This window comes from Nicotiana tabacum, chromosome 22 (assembly GCF_000715075.1).
Source record: "Nicotiana tabacum cultivar K326 chromosome 22, ASM71507v2, whole genome shotgun sequence".
NCBI lineage: Eukaryota > Viridiplantae > Streptophyta > Magnoliopsida > Solanales > Solanaceae > Nicotiana > Nicotiana tabacum.
In genome coordinates this window covers 109,289,702-109,307,106 of record NC_134101.1, presented here as the reverse complement: position 1 = coordinate 109,307,106, position 17,405 = coordinate 109,289,702, and positions in this window count along the sequence as shown.

The following is a 17,405-nucleotide window of genomic DNA, read 5'->3' as shown; positions in this document are numbered from 1 at the left end:
AGGTACAACCATCACTGTCCAAGACTATTCCTAGAATCTGGTGTCACAAGTACATGAGCCACTAATAATACTGAATATAGGTATGAAATGGAAAGTATATTACCGACTGGTAAAATAAACAATATATAAATATAGGAAGGGGAGTCTAGGGTCTGCGATGTTGATGTCACGACCCCAAATCCCACCAATGTCGTGATGACACCTAATCTAACCCACTAGGTAAACCAAGTTGTATAAGCTACTACTACAAGGAGAAATCATCAATTTTATATATAAAACAAAAAAAATTCAATATAACTACCCTAAGGACTGGTAGTACAAGTCATGAGCCACTATAATTTAGATTTACAAAGCTGGTGAAATGAATAAATAAAACATCTATTTGAAAGTTACATAAACAGAGATTGAATCCTAAGCTAGCATGAACAAAAAGGTAGCATAAATTCGTTATGCTGATACATCTCCAATGCAGAGCTTCATCTTTACAACTACTCAGCTCCAAAATCTACGGGGAATGTGAAGAAGTGTAGTATGAGTATAACCGACCCCATATACTCAGTAACTATCTTGACTATCCTCAAAGAAGTAGTGACGAGGTTTTTAAGTCAAAAGATACTCACTTGCAAATAACTTATGCTATACATCAAAGACTAGCAACATGATGTTTAGCAGAAAAATAATAACTAGAAGCTCATCAGTACAAGTGATAGCAATTCAATACAAGTGAAGGCCCCGCTTCAAGAATAAGTCATCAAATAGAACCACATGCATGTGGTACCTTGCATTCATATTATCAATCACTCTCGCGCGGAAAAGATCTCGTGCCACAATATATGTCACACCTACATGAAAAAGACCTTGTGCCACATTGTAATATGATACCGTATCAATTTCCAAATAATACATTCAAGAAAATTTATCAAGAATCAAATATATTAATATATGATGATGCAATGATCCAACCGGTTGTTTGGAGTATTTGCATTCAGTTCGGTAGTTTGAGGTCATGAGTAGCTTCATATGGTGTATTATGACTCGCGCGTATCGTCGGTATTGGTTTTAGAATGGTTGGTATTGATTTGGAAGATGATTCTCAATTTGAAAACATTAGTTGGAAGAGTTGACCAAATTTGACTTTTGTGTATTTAACCTCGAATCGGAGTTATGATAGTTCCACTAGGCCCGGATGGTAATTTTGAACTTGCGCATATGCCCGAATTTGTATTTGGATATTTCTAGAAGGTTTTAGCTCTAATTGCCGAAAGTTGGCACTTTGATCGTGTGTGCAAAATTTGAGGTGATTTCGAGTTGTTTAGATGTGTTCGGCGTAAGTTTAGAATTTGAAAATTTGAAATAATTCATTAAGTTTAATTTGAGGCGTGATTCATGTTATTGATGTTATTATATGTGATTTGAGGCCTCGAGTAAGTCTGTGTTATGTTTTGGGACTTGTTGGCATGTTTGGACGGGGTCCCGAGGGGCTCCGTGTTCTTTCGAATTGGTTTCGGACCATTTTAGAGTTTGCAAGTGATGCTAGTTTTCTAGTGCTCCAGTTGACCTTCGTGATTGTGGGAGCAATGTTGCGATCACGTAGAGTATTTGGTCAGTGGGATTGGTTGTTCATCACGTTCTCGGAGGATCCATCGCGTTCGCGGAGAAGGAAAATTGGACTAGAAGAGACTGCTCTTCGCATTCGCGTGAAGTGAACTGTGTTCGCAAAGAGGAGCTGGGAATTGGTGCTATTTCTTTCACGTTCGCGTGTTTTCTACCGTGATCGCAGAGGCTTGGATGAGTTGTTCATCGTGATCGTGAGCCTGGGGCCGCAAACGTATAGTGTTTTTCTGGGCAGTGTTCATTTAGTGCTTCACAATCGCGAAGTAGGTCGGCATTCATGAAGGGTACACCTGAAGCATTAGTGTAAGTTTACATTTTGGACATAGAGTTATTTTATCACATTTTGAGTTTAGGAGCTCGGATTTAGGCGATGTGGAGGTATTTTTCACCAATTGGATTGGGGTAAGTAGTTTTGACTCAGATTGATTATTTTACATGTATCCATCATTGAATTTTACATTTGATTAATGAATCTAAAAGAGAAATTGGAAATTTTTATCTAAACTTTTCTGAAGTGAATACTCCCTCCGTTTCAATTTAGATGAGGTAGTTTGACTCGGCACAGAGTTTAAGAGAAAAGAAGGGAACTTTTGAAACTTGTGGTCTTAAAAGCTTAAGGAATAGAATATTTGTGCGGCCATGACATTTGTATGGTTGTAAAAGCTTCTCATTAAGAGTAAAATGAGTAAAATAAAAAGTGTAAAGTTGAATTATTTCTAAATATAGAAACATGTCATTTTTTTGAACATCGATTCAAAGTCGGATTTGAGTAAAATTAATATGGTTGGACTCATATTCAAATGGATGTTCGAAATTTTTAAGTTTTGTCAGGTTCCAGGGTTCGGGCCCGGGTTACTTGTTGATTTTAGTTAAAGATCGAAGCTTTATTATTCAAAACCATTTCCTATGGTTTTTATTTATGACATTAAGTTATTTTGGCTAGATTCGAGCCGTTCGGAGGTTGATTTACACAGGAAAGGCTTCTTAGAGTGTTGATTTAGTTTATTTCAGGTAACTATCTTGCCTAAGTTTTTGTAGGGGAAATTTCTCCTTAGGATTTGTTCTAATTTTGTTATTTGTATTTTGTGGAATGGTGTCTACAAGTGGTGACAAGTGTGTACACGGGCGTATGTATGGTAATTGACCGGATTAGCTCTTAGGCTATTAATATGCCTTAAATTGGAACTTGTTTGTTGTTTGAAGCACTCTTATTGTTGTTCATTCCCCTATTATTGTTATGATATTGTACATAATATTGTTGAGCCGTGGGCTATATCTTGTTTTGATATTGGTATTGTTGTTATGGTGATTTTAAGGCATATGTGCACATGTGGCGCGGTTGATTGTTGTATTATGATGAGATGCGGATGCGGCAGCATAAGAGTGGTGTGTATATTGATGCACATGCGGCGAGATAAGGGAGCTTATGCACGTGGTGCAAGTAAGAGCAAATATTTCATTGTGATACACACGCCACAATATAAGGAGGCTTATGCGCGTGAAGCTATTCGGGGAAATATTCTAAAAATGAGACGCTCACGCGCCATCATAAGGATGATTTGTGATTTTAATATATGGCACATCAGAGTGATTCTTGTTGTTATTAATGTGTTGGAATGGTTTACGACTTCTTTTGTGTGTCATGCATTCTACATGATTTGTTGTGTTGTTGCCAATGTGTTAATCTGTGTCTCTATTTTTTCTTGATAATTTGGTTGCCAAGATGCATTTGTCTACGTAGAGTTATTGTCTCATATTCTGTTGAATTGTTAGTAAACTATTGGATTGAAGTAAAAAAGAAAAATAGTTATCATGCTTTACTTTATTTGCATCTCGCTAAATTCCTCTTGAACATTTAATTGATAACTGACACGGGTGCACAATATATGGTGATAAGAGGTCTTTGCCGTTTGAGTGTGACTTATATTGTGGCACGAGGTCTTTGTCGTGCGAGTGTGATTTATATTGTGGTACGAGGTCTTTGCCGTGGGGGCGTGACTTATGTTGTGGTACGAGGTCTTTTTTGTGCGAGGATGATTGATAATATAGGCACAAGGTTTCATATGTGTGCGATTCAATTTGATGACTTATCGTTGGGGTGGACCTTTATTTGTTCTAAATAGTTATCTCTTATTCAGAAGAGATTCAGTTAATGCCTTATGCTATTCTTTCTGCTATCGGTCTTTGACATTTTGCTCAAGTTATTTTGACTAATGAGTTTCTTGAATTGAACCTCGTTACTACTCCACCGAGGTTATTCTTGATACTCACTAGGTACCGACTGTTGTGCCTGTGACCATACCGGGCAGATTGTGTTTTTGGCATGCTAGTTGTCCGCGTGAATCTAAATATTGATGTTATTAGCACGTGAGTTGTTCGTACAACACGTGAGTTGTTTGTGCAGCACATGAGTTATCCGTACAGCATGTGAATACGGATTCATCCCCACTAGGGTCACACCCTCATGTTTCTCTCTTGATGATGTACATGCGATTATTGAGAATATTGATTAGTGGTCTAGAACGGATATAGAAAAGTTGAGGAAATCTGGCCAGTGTTATGTTGGATTTTGCATTTCATCTTTACTTGCAATTTCCTTGATAATTTGTTTGATATAATTGCATATCACCTCTATATGCCAAGATAATGTTTGAGCAGAGTATTTGAGAAATTGTACACAGATATTTTCTTACTATTCTTTATGAATTGGTTTCAATATTGTTCTGTACTGGTAAAAAGGATGAAACTACACAGGTGATAGCTAGTATCGTAATTTGTGCTTCTCTTACCTTGTCGTATTTATTTACGTACTTATTGCGTATATTGGGTCGGTTGTACTCATACTGCACTATGCACTTTATTGTGAAGATCCGGTGTGGGACCAGTTATTAGCAATAGGTTTCTTACTGGACTATCTTCTAGAAGAGAGGTAGAGTTGCATCCTTGGTCACAGTTTAACTTGTCGTTTCCCTTCATACTATTTTTATAGTTTAGATAGTGTATTTATTATTTAGTTTCAGACTTGTATTCCCTTGTTGAAGCTCATGACTCCATATTTACCAGTTTCTAGGGGAGTTTATTTTGTATTAGCAGTTTTATTGTATTGAGACCTCAGACTATTTGAGTTGTGTTGTCTACCATTTGGCTTTGTATTAGCAGTTTTATTGTATTGAGACCTCAGACTATTTGAGTTGTGTTGTCTATCATTTGGCTTACCTAGCGGGTTGGGTTAGGTGCAATCAAGACTAGCTGGAATTTAGGTCGTGACACTAGTCATGTCTCTTCTATAAATAGTCTTTGAATTTTTTGTTATTTTTTTGTTGTGTTAGCCTTTGATGGGTTTGTTCAACCGTCTTTTGGTTTGGGCTTGTGATGACACAAAATGTCATCACTTGTTTTAAAAGTGAATTCTATATTTCGAGGCCTTAAAAACCTCTTTCGGCATCACCTCGATTTGTCTGCCTAGTCCGGACGCGTAGCTGGAAAGCCATTTTGTGAAAATCTCTAAAAATGATGAATTTTGCATTTAAAATAAGTTTAAGTTGACTTCGGTCAACATTGTGGGTAAACGGACCCGAACCCATAATTGGACGGTCCCGGAGGGTCCGTAGGGAAATATGGGACTTCGGCGTATGCCCAGAATCGAATTCCAAGGTCCCAAGCCCGAGAAATGAATTTTTAAAGAAAATTATTTTCTGAAATTGTTTATGAGTTTTGGAAATGAAATTTTTTTAAAATTTGATGGTATCAGATCCGTATTTTGGTTCCGGCGTCCGGTACAGGTCTTATATGTGATTTAAGATGAGTTTGTGAAAATTGGTAAGGAACCGACTTGAAACGACGTGAATCGGATCGTTTTTTAGAAAATTGGAAAATTTGAAGTTCTTAAGAAATTGCATGATTTTGATGCTAAAATTCATAGTTGTTGATGTTATTTTAGTGATTTGAATGCACGAGCAAGTCCGTATGATGTTTTTAGGTTAGTCTGCATATTTGGTTTGGAGCCCCGAGGGCTCGGGTGAGTTTTGGATAGGCCACGGGGTGGATTTTTGGACTTAAGGAATTGCAGGCTTCAGCTCTGTTCCGGCCTGCAGGCATTTACGAAGCCTCGCTCGCAAATGCGAGGGCTATGTCGCAATTGCGAAAGTAGCCCAGGCCAGCCTATCTAGCAATTGCGAGTGTTTTAATCGCAAATGTGATCCCCCGGCTTGTGGCCACTCGTCGCAAATGCGACATGTTGGTCGCATTTCCCAGCTCGTAAATGCGAGCCCATTTTCGCAAGTGCGAACTTAGCAAAAGTTTGGGATAGCGATTGCGAACCCTGATCGCAATTGCAACATTTGCAACCTGCAATTTTATAACTTAGCCAAAAATCTTTCATTTTTCACACTCTTTCAAAATCAAAACACTCTTGGGCGATTTTTCAGAGACAACTCTTCTTCCAAATCGATTGTAAGTCAATTTTAACTCGTTTCCTTCAATCATTAACATCTTTTCACATGATTTCAACTCAAAATCAATGATTTTCATGAGGAAAATTGGGTGTTTTGGGTAGAACCTAGGTTTTTCAAAAATTGGGGATTTGGACCTTAATTTGGGGCCTGATTTCAAAACAAATTATATATTTTGGTCGTGGGGGAATGGGTAATCGAGTTTTGGTTCGAACCTAGGATTTTGACCATGTGGACCTGGGGGCGATTTTTGACCTTTTGGGTAAAACTTTAGAAAACTCATTTTCATGCATTAAAATTGATTCATTTAGCATTTATTGATGTAATTAAGTAACTTGTGGATAGATATGAGCAAATTGGTGGTGGAATCAAGAGGTAAAGCGATAGTAGAGTCTTGAATTGTGTTCGTGGCATCGAGGTAAGTGTTTGGTCTAACCTTAGCTTGAGAGATTAGGAGTCGAGTCCTATTTGCTATGTGGTATTTTTCGAGTATGACGTATAGGCACGGTGATGAGTATCTATACGTTGGTGTCATGCATGCCCGTGAGTCTTATATTGTGATTATTATGGCTTCATTGTGTTATTCATGCTTTGATGATGATTTCTATTGTTGGGCAAAGTTTGTGGAAGTAATTGTGACATTTGATCATCGAGGAGAGTTGGCTCAAGTTGTACAATGAAATGTGAAAGTATAAGTGGAAATTGAATCTTTTAGAGCATTGGCTCAAAGTTGTGAAGTGAAAGTGAAAAAGAGAAGAGAATCATTATATTATCTCCCTTGCCGGGAATTTGTTGTTTTGATGTTATCTCCCTAGTCGGGATGTTGATGCTTTATTTGACATTATTCCCTTGTCGGGACTTGATTGTTGAACTATTGTTCCCTTGCCGGGATTCTTATTGTAATTTCATTTATTCCCTTGCCCTATTATTTGTGATTGTTGTATGGGTGAGGAAGAGTGTTAAAGCACGAAGGGTGATGCTGTGTATTATTTTGGTGAGAGAGTGTTAAAGAAGGGTTATGCCGTGTATGATTTGTGAGGAAAGAGTGTAAAGCACGAAGGGTGATGCTGTGCCGCACGATGTACCATTCTGTGCCGATTATATTGATTATATGGTGAGGAAGAGAGTAAAAGTACGAAGGGTGATGCCATGCACATTTTTATTACTTGATTGCTTTGGTGAGGACGAGAATAAAAGTACGAAGGGTGATGCCATGCACTTATTGATTTCTGATTCTTTGTTAATATCTGGGATATGTTGTTTCTTTTAATTACCTGTTGTCTTTCTATTCTAAATTGATAGTTCCCCCGGAGCATGTTACCCCTCCCATACTTGACTATATATTTCTATTCTACTTTTTCGTTGTATATAGTTAAATTGCACAAATTTATTTGGTAGTCTGGTCCTAGCCTCGTCACTACTTCGTCGAGGTTAGGCTAGGCACTTACCAGCACATGGGGTCGGCTGTGCTGATACTACACTCTGCACTGTGTGCAGATCCCAGAGCAGCAGCTATTGGACCGTAGATTGGGTGGCAACCTTCAATCCACGCAGAGATCCAAGGTAGTCCTGCAGGCGTCCGTATGCCCTGGCGTCTCCCTCTATCCCGTTACTCTAGTTTCATTTATTTATTTTAGAAATAGTGTATCTTTTATCTTTCAAACTTTGTATGTAGTATTCTTAGATCGTCTGTGAAACTGTGACACCAGTTATGGGTAGTCGATGCTCAAACAGTTGTATTAGATACATATTCATATAATTTATTACTTTTTTCTGCTTATTGTAATTTCCGTTGTTTACATATTATTGCTTTATAATTGTTAAAGAATTTAAATTGGTAAAAAGGAAATTTGTTCAAATAGTCGGCTTGCCTAGCTCACATTAGTAGGTGTCATCACGACTCCCGAGGGTAGGAAATCTGGGTCATGGCAAGTTGGTATTGGAGCTCTAGGTTACATGGGTCTCACAGTTCACAGACAAGCTTAGTAGAGTCTGAGAGATCGGTACAGAGACGCCTGTAATTATCCTCCAGAGGCTACAGAGTTAGGAAAAACTTCACATTTATTCTTTCCTGTCGTGCGGTTTGGTTTCCCAATGCTAATTGAATTTTTACTCTGTTCTTTCACAGATGGAGAGAACAAGCGCTTCCTCATCCACTGACCAGCAACACGAGCCCCTAGCAGCCACTCCCACGAGGGGCAGAGGGCGAGGCCGAGGCCGTGCTAGAGGCCGAGGTAGGGGCAGAGCCAGCCTAGAGTAGTAGCACCAGCGGCAGAGCCTCTGGTTGACTTTGATGATGAGGTTCCAACCCCAGCAGTTCTGGTGGGCCCACCTCAGGTCCTAGAGGGGTTTATTGCTACCCCAGTACTCCAGGATGCTCTGGTCCACCTAGTGGGCTTTATGGAGAGTATCACCCGGGCAGACTTGCTTCCTGTAGCCCAAGCCGTCTCTCAGGCTGGAGGAGGAGCCTAGACTCCTGCTACTCGCACTCCGGAGCAGGTAACTCCCCAGTTCCAGATTCTAGTAGTTCAGCTGGGTATGATAGCTCAGACCGGTGATGGAGCAGTTATGTCTGCCGATGCTTTGTGGAGGTTGGATAGGTTCACTAAGCTCTTTATTACTACTTTTAGCGGTGCAACATCTGAGGATCCCCAGGATTATCTAGACAGTTGTCATGAGGTTCTCAGGAACATGGAGAGAGTGGAGACCAATGGGGTCGATTTTGCTACTTTTCACTTGTCTGGATCTGCCAAGACTTGGTGGAGAGATTATTCCTTGGCTAGACCAGCCGGATCACCAGCCTTGACTTGGGAGCAGTTTACTCAGTTATTTCTGGAGAAGTTTCTCCCATCATTCAGAGAGAGATCTACCAGAGGCAGTTTGAGCGTCTCCAGCAGGGTTCTATGACTGTTACTCAGTATAAGACCAGATTCATCGACTTGGCTCGACATGCTCTTATCATACTTCCCACCGAGAGAGAGAGAGAGAGAGAGAGGGTGAGGAGGTTCATTGAGGGACTTATCTAGCCTATTCGGCTTCAGAGGCCAAGGAGAGTGGGAGTGAGATTTATTTCCAGGAGGCGGCCAATGTGGCCAAGAGAGTTGAGATGGTTCTATCGCAGGGAGGTGGTCAGGAGTCTGACAAGAAGCCTCGTCATTCAGGCCGATTCAGTGGTACCTCGTTTGGAGGCATAGATTCGTATGGTAGAGGCCATCCTCCTAGGCCTTTTCTATCAGCACTTCAGGTTTCTCATGGTGCTTCAGGTGGCCGTGGTTCTCATATGCAGTATTCCGATCAGCAGTCCTACAATGCACCACCAGCTTTTGTCAGTGCACTGCCGCTTAAGAGTATTTGGGGTGGTCATTCAGTTCGTCAGGGTCAGTAGTCTCAGCATCCGATGGCTTGTTACACTTGTGGTGATATGGGTTAAATTTCTAGGTTTTGCCTTCAAGCACCGAGTGTTCCACAGCCCTCCCAGCCAGCTAGAGGTGGGGGTAGAGGTGGAGGTAGAGGTATTAGAGGTGCAGCTCAGGCCGCTAGAGGTGAAGGCCAGCCAACAGCAGGTTGTCCCAGAGACGTAGTTCAGGGTGGTGGGCCCCAGCCCCGATGTTATACTCTTCCAGCCAGGCCCGAGGCTGAGGCTTCCAATGCAGTTATCATATGTAATATTCTGGTTTGTAGCAGAGATGCTTCAGTTTTATTTGATCCGGGATCTATGTACTCCTATATGTCATCTTATTTTGCATCGTATCTGGTCATTCCTAATGATTTTTTGAGTGCTCCTGTTTATGTGTCTACACCGATGGGTGACTCTATTATGGTAGATCGAGTCCATCTTTCATTTGTAGTTGCGATTGGGGGTCTTGAGACTCGTGTAGATATGTTGCTTCTAGACATGGTTGATTTCGATGTCATATTGGGGATGTACTGGTTATCACCTTACCATGCTATCTTGGACTGTCATGCCAAGACTGTGACCTTAGCCTTGCCGGGTTTACCTCGTTTAGAGTGGAGAGGGACTCCTAGTCATTCTATCCATAGTGTTATCTCTTATGTGAAGGCTTGGCGTATGGTCGAGAAAAAGTGTTTGGCCTATGTCCGTGATTCTATTGCTAAGGTTCCTTCTATTGATTCTATGCCTGTTGTTCGTGAGTTTCCTGAGGTATTCCCTTCAGACCTGTCGGGTATTCCACCCGACAGAGATATTGACTTTTGCATTGATTTGGCTCGGGGCACTCAGCCTATTCTATCCCGCCGTATCGTATGGCCCCGCATGAGTTGAAAGAGTTGAAGGAGCAATTACAAGACTTGCTTGAAAAGGGTTTCATTAGACCTAGTGTTTTGCCTTGGGGTGCGCCGGTATTGTTTGTTAAGAAGAAGGACGGATCGATGAGAATGTGTATTGATTATCGGCAATTGAACAAGGTTACAATCAAGAATAAGTATCCATTGCCGAGGATTAATGATTTGTTTGATCAGCTTCAGGGTGCCAAGGTATTTTCGAAGATTGACTTGAGATCTGGCTACCATCAGTTGAGGATTAGGGCATTCGATGTCCGTAAGACAGCTTTCCGCACTCGGTACGGGCATTATAAGTTCTTGGTGATGTCATTCGAGTTGACAAATGCCCTAGCAGTTTTTATGGATTTGATTAACCGAGTGTTCAAGCCTTACTTGGATTCGTTCGTGATAGTCTTCATTGATGATATTTTGATCTATTCCCGTAGTTGGGAGGAGCATGAGCAGCATCTTAGAGTGGTTCTTCAGACTTTGAGGGATAGTCAATTGTATGCTAAGTTTTTGAAGTGTGAGTTCTGGTTGAGTTCAGTTGCATTCCTGGTTCATGTTGTGTCAACAGAGGGTATTCAGGTTGATCCGAAGAAGATTGAGGCAGTCAAGAACTGGCCTAGACCAGCATCAGCCACAGAGATCCGGAGTTTCTTAGGATTAGCAGGCTACTATCGTCGGTTTGTGGAGGGGTTTTCATCTATCGCAGCCCTGATGACCCAGTTGACCTAGAAGGGTGCCCAGTTCAGATGGTCGAACGAGTGTGAGGCGAGCTTTCATAAGCTCAAGACAGCTCTGACTACGGCACCAGTGTTCGTTTTGCCCACAGGTTTAGGGCCTTATACGATTTATTGTGATGTATCTCATATTGGACTTGGTGCGATGTTGATGCATGATGGCGTCATTGCCTATGCTTCACGACAATTGAAGATTCATGAGAAGAACTATCCGGTTCATGATTTGGAGTTAGCGGCCATTGTGCACTCATTGAAGATTTGGAGGCATTATCTGTATGGCGTGGCATGTGAGGTATTCCTGGATCACAAGAGTTTGCAGTATTTGTTCAAGTAGAAGGAGCTAAATTTGAGGCAGAGAAGGTAGTTGGAGCTATTAAAGGATTATGATATCACCATCTTATATCATCCGGGAAAGGCCAATGTGGTGGCCGATGCCTTGAGTCGGAAGTCAGCTAGTATGGGCAGTCTTGCTTATATTTCGGTCGGTGAGAGACCGGTTGCTTTGGATGTTCAGGCTTTGGCCAATCCGTTCGTGAGGTTGGATGTTTCTGAGCTCAGTCGTGTGTTAGCTTGCACGGTCACTCGTTCCTATTTATTGGAGCATATCCGTGATCGGCAGTATGATGATCCCCATTTGTGTGTCCTTAGAGACACGGTGCAGTACGGAGGTGCCAAGCAGGGTACTTTAGGTGATGATGGAGTTTTGAGATTGCAGGGTCGAATTTGCGTGCCTAATGTGGATGGGCTTCGAGAGTTGATTTTAGAGTAGGCCCATAGTTCCCAATACTCTATTCATTCGGGCGTCGCGAAGATTTATCAGGATTTGCGGAAACATTATTAGTGGAGAAGAATGAAGAAGGACATCGTTGCATATGTGGCCCGGTGTTTGAACTGTCAGCAGGTTAAGTATGAGCATCAGAGGCCTGGTGGTTTGTTTCAGAGGATTGAGCTTCCCAAGTGGAAGTTGGAGCGGATCACTATGGACTTTGTTGTTGGACTCCCACGGACTCAGAGGAAGTTCGACGCAGTGTGGGTTATTGCTGATAAGCTGACCAAGTCAGCACATTTCATTCCTATAGCAATCTCCTATTCTTCTGAGAGGTCAGCTGAGATCTATATCCGGGAGATTGTTCATCTTTATGGTGTGCCCGAGTCTATCATTTCGGATCGAGGTACACAGTTTACCTCCCATTTCTGGAGAGTAGTTCAGCGAGAGTTGTGCATACGGGTTGAGTTGAGCACATCATTTCAGCCTCAGATGGACGGACAGTCCGAGTGGACTATTCAGATTTTGGAGGATATGCTCCGAGCTTATGTCATTGACTTTGGAGGCTCGTGGGATCAGTTTTTGCCTTTAGTAGAGTTTTCCTACAACAACAGCTACCAGTCGAGTATCCAGATGGCTCTGTATGAGGCTTTATATGGTAGGTGGTGTCGGTCGCCGGTTGGATGGTTTGAGCTGGGGGAGGCTCGGTTGTTGGGCTCGGATCTAGTACAGGATGCCTTGGACAAGGTCAAGATTATTCGGGATAGGCTTCGTACTGCTCAGTCCAGGCAAAAGAGTTATGTTGACCGTAAGGTTCGAGATTTGGCAATCATGGTCGGCGAGCGGGCATTGCTTCGAGTGTCGCCTATGAAGGGCGTGATGAGATTTGGGTAGAAGGGCAAGCTTAGCCCTATGTTCATTGGCCCGTTTGAGATTCTTGATTGAGTGGGAGAGGTGGATTACAAACTTGAATTGGCGCCGAGCTTATCAGCTGTGTATCCAGTGTTTCATGTGTCCATGCTTTGGAAATATCACGGCGATCCATCCCACGTGTTAGATTTCAGTACTGTCCAATTGGACAAGGACTTGTCTTATGAGGAGGAGCCGGTAGCTATTCTAGAGCGGCAGGTTCATCAGTTGAGATCGAAGAGTTTTCCTTCTGTTCGTGTTCTGTGGAGAGGTCAGCCCGCTGAGGCATCGACCTAGGAGTCCGACTCTGATATGCGGAGCTGTTATCCTCATCTTTTCCCCGACTCAGGTACTTCCTTCTTCTGTCCGTTCGAGGAAGAACGATTGTTTCAGAGGCGGAGGATGTATTTTGCGTTCCGAGGCCTTAAAAACCTCTTTTGGCATCACCTCGATTTGCGTGCACAGTCCGAGTATGTAGCCGGAAAGCCATTTTGTGAAAATCTATGAAAAATGATGAATTTTGCGTTTAAAATGAATTTAAGTTGACTTCGGTCAACATTTTGGGAAAACGGACCCGGACCCATGATTGGACGGTCCTGGAGGGTCCATAGGAAAATATGGGACTTGGGCGTATGCCCGGAATCGAATTCCAAGGTCCCAAGCCCGAGAAATGAATTTTTAAAGAAAATTGTTTTCTGAAATTGTTTATGAGTTTTGGAAATGAAAAGTGTTTAAAATTTGATGGTATCGGGCCTGTATTTTGGTTCCAGTGCCCAGTACAGGTCTTATATGTGATTTAAGATGAGTCTGTGAAATTTGGTAAGGAACGGACTTGAAACGACGTGAAACGGATCGTTTTTGAGAAAAATTTGAAAATTTGAAGTTCTTAAGAAATTTCATAATTTTGATGCTAAAATTCATAGTTGTTGATTTTATTTTAGTGATTTGAATGCATGAGCGAGTCCGTATGATGTTTTTAGGTTGGTGTGCATATTTGATTTGGAGCCCGAGGGCTCGGGTGAGTTTTGCATAGGCCACGGGGTGGATTTTTGGACTTAAGGAATTGCAGGCTTCAGCTGTTTCTGTGCAGGCCTGCAGGCTTCGCATTTGTGAATCCTGGCTCACAAATGCGATATCGCAAATGCAAGGGCTATGTCGCAATTACGAAAGTAGCCCAGGCCAGCCTATCTAGCAATTGTGAGTGTTTTAATCGCAAATGCGATCCCCCAGCTTGTGGCCAGTCGTCACAAATGCGACATGTTGGTCGCATTTCCCGGCTCGCAAATGCGAGTCCATTTTCGCAAATACGAACTTAGCAGAAGTTTAGGCGCAATTGCTACATCTGCAACCTGCAATTTTATAACCTAACCGAAAATCTTTCATTTTTCACACTCTTTCAAAACCAAAACACTCTTGGGCGATTTTTCAAAGACAACTCTTCTTCCAAATCGATTGTAAGTCAATTTTAACTCATTTCCTTCAATTATTAACATCTTTTCACATGATTTCAACTCAAAATCAATGATTTTCATGGGGAAACTTGGGTGTTTTGGGTAGAACCTAGGTTTTTCAAAAATTGGGGATTTAGACCTCGATTTGGGGCCTGATTTCAAAACAAATTATATATTTGGATTCGTGGGGGAATGGGTAATCGGGTTTTGGTTCGAACATCAGGTTTTGACCATGTGGGCACACTATTTTTGACTTTTTGGGTAAAACTTTATAAAACTCATTTTCATGCATTAGAATTGATTCATTTAGCATTTATTGACGTAATTAAGTACCTTGTGGCTAGATACGAGCGAATTGGTGGTGGAGTCAAGAGGTAAAGCGATAGTAGATGCTTGAATTGTGTTCGTGGCATCGAGGTAAGTGTTTGGTCTAACCTTAGCTTGAGGGATTAGGAGTCGAGTCCTATTTGCTATGTGGTATTTTTTGAGTACGACATATAGGCATGGTGACGAGTATCTATACATTGGTGTCAAGCATGCTCGTGAGTCTTATATTGTGATTATTATGGCTTCATTGTATTATTCATGCTTTGATGATGATTTCTATTGTTGGGCAAAGCTTGTGGAAGTAATTGTGATATTTGAACATCGAAGAGCATTGACTCAAGTTGTACAATGAAATGTGAAAGTATAAGTGGAAATTGAATCTTTTAGAGCATTGGCTCAATGTTGTGAAGTAAGTTGTGAAGTAAAAGTGAAAAGGAGAAGAGAATCATTACATTATCTCTCTTGCCGGGAATTTATTGTTTTGATGTTATCTCCCTAGCCGGGATGTTGATGCTTCTTTTGATGTTATTCCCTTGTCGGGACTTGATTGTTGAACTATTGTTTCCTTGCCGGGATTCTTATTGTAATTTTATTTATTCACTTGCCCTATTATTTGTGATTTTTGTATGGGTGAGGACGAGTGTTAAAGCACGAAGGGTGATGCCGTGTATTTTTTTGGTGAGAGAGTGTTAAAGCACGAAGAGTGATGCCGTATATGATTTGTGAGGAAAGAGTGTAAAGCATGAAGGGTGATGCCATGCCGCACGATGTACCATTCCGTGCCGATTATATTAATTACATGGTAAGGAATAGAGTAAAAGCACGAAGGGTGATGCCGTGTACATTTTCATTACTTGATTGCTTTGGTGAGGATGAGAGTAAAAGTACGAAGGGTGATGCCGTGCACTTATTGATTTTTGATTCTTTGTTGATATCTGGGATATGTTATTTCTTTCAATTACCTGTTGTCTTTCTATCCTAAATTGATAGTTCCCCCGCAGCATGTTACCCCTCCCATACTTGACTGTATATTTCTATTATTCTTTTCTGCTGTATATAGTTAAATTGCACAGGTTTATTTGGTAGTCTGGTCCTAGCCTCGTCACTACTTCGCCGAGGTTAGGCTAGACACTTACCAACACATGGGGTCGGTTGTGCTGATACTACACTCTGCACTGTGTGCAGATCCCGGAGCAACAGCTATTGGACCGTAGATTGGGTGGCTGCCTTCAATCCACGCGGAGATCCAAGGTAGTCCTGCAGGCGTCCGCAGGCCCTGGCGTCTCCCTCTATCCCCTTACTCCTGTTTCATTTCCTTAGTTCATAAATAGTGTATCTTTTATCTTTCAGACTTTGTATGTAGTATTCTTAGATTGTTTATGAAACTGTGATACCAATTCTGGGTAGTCGATACTCAAACAGTTGTATTAGATACATATTCAGATAATTTATTGCTTTCTTCCGCTTATTGTAATTTCTGTTGTTTACATATTATTGCTTTATAATTGTTAAGGAATAAAAATTGGTAAAAAGGAAATTTGTTCAAACAGTCGGCTTGTCTAGCTCAAATTAGTAGGTGCCATCACGACTCCCGAGGGTGGGAAATCCGGATCGTGACAGGTCCTTTTAGGCTTAATATGATACATTTATAAATCCATCAAATTTCCTCATTTTTTGGCTTATACTAGTGCAATTACATTTGGATGGTTTATTGGATTAAATGATTGAGCTGGCATTGTGTTCATGTTAGTGTAGCCCCAGTGGCCATAAATTTGATATTGCTAATTTTCTTTTTTTATGCTTTATTTTTCGATGATGCCAAAAGGGGAAAGTTAAGTATGCGCACATATACTGGGCAGAGGACATGGTTCTTACCCACGCATTAGAAATTTTGGAACTAATAAAGTTGCTATTAATGAGATTGTTTGTTTTCAGGTTCATATGACTAACCATCTTTAGGGTTGCGATGAATGAAAAATGAGTCACTTATACTTGTACAAATATGAGACAAAACTGATGAAGGGTGTTGCCAATGAAACTTGCTCTTATGCTGAAGAATTAGTTGAGAAGTGGGGCGATTTGCACATGATTTTGTCATCTTCAAAAAGGAAAAATTTGTTGAGCTGAGCAAGAATTATATTTTGATGATTAACAAATTTAAGATCTACTATGTTGAAAGAACTAGGTTCATGTACAGGTTGCTATGCTATTAGACTGGTGCGCAGGTACAATGAATGGCTAATGGAAGAACCAGGTTCATAGCAGTTGAAGTTCAGAATGCTGAATGTTAGAATTCTCATGCAAGTTGGATTCCTCAAGAAAAACTATTTGTGCCTACAAGGAAAAATATTAATTGGAGGGATTCTTATTCAAAAAGGATTCGACAATTGTGGAGATACTTGCATTAAAGGAAAAAGTTTGAGGAGTTGGAATAATTAAGGAAACGAAATCACAATAGAAGAGGTTTTCCTTAACCGAATATTCTAGGTTTTGGAGCATTAATTGGAGGAGATTTTCGACCAACTTCATACCTATATAAAAAGACATTCTACAATTTTTTAAGACTTATGTTATTCGAAAGAATTCACAGAATTATTCTTGGAAATAGCAATGTTGGCAAGAAGGTGCTCTTAGAGATTCAAGCTGCTCAACCAAAGAACCTGTTCCTGAACGTGAAGCTATTAAAGTTCTTTAGTTGTTTAATTATTCTAAGTTATAACGTATTTTCTTCTAAAGTATAATTATAGGTTAGTACAGAAACTTGAGTTTTTGTTAGCTTCCTAGACTAGGGTTAGTTTGGGAAGGATAGCTATAATTTGGTTGATTGTAGTGGAATGGCACTAGAGTTGGTTTCCTTGGTAAT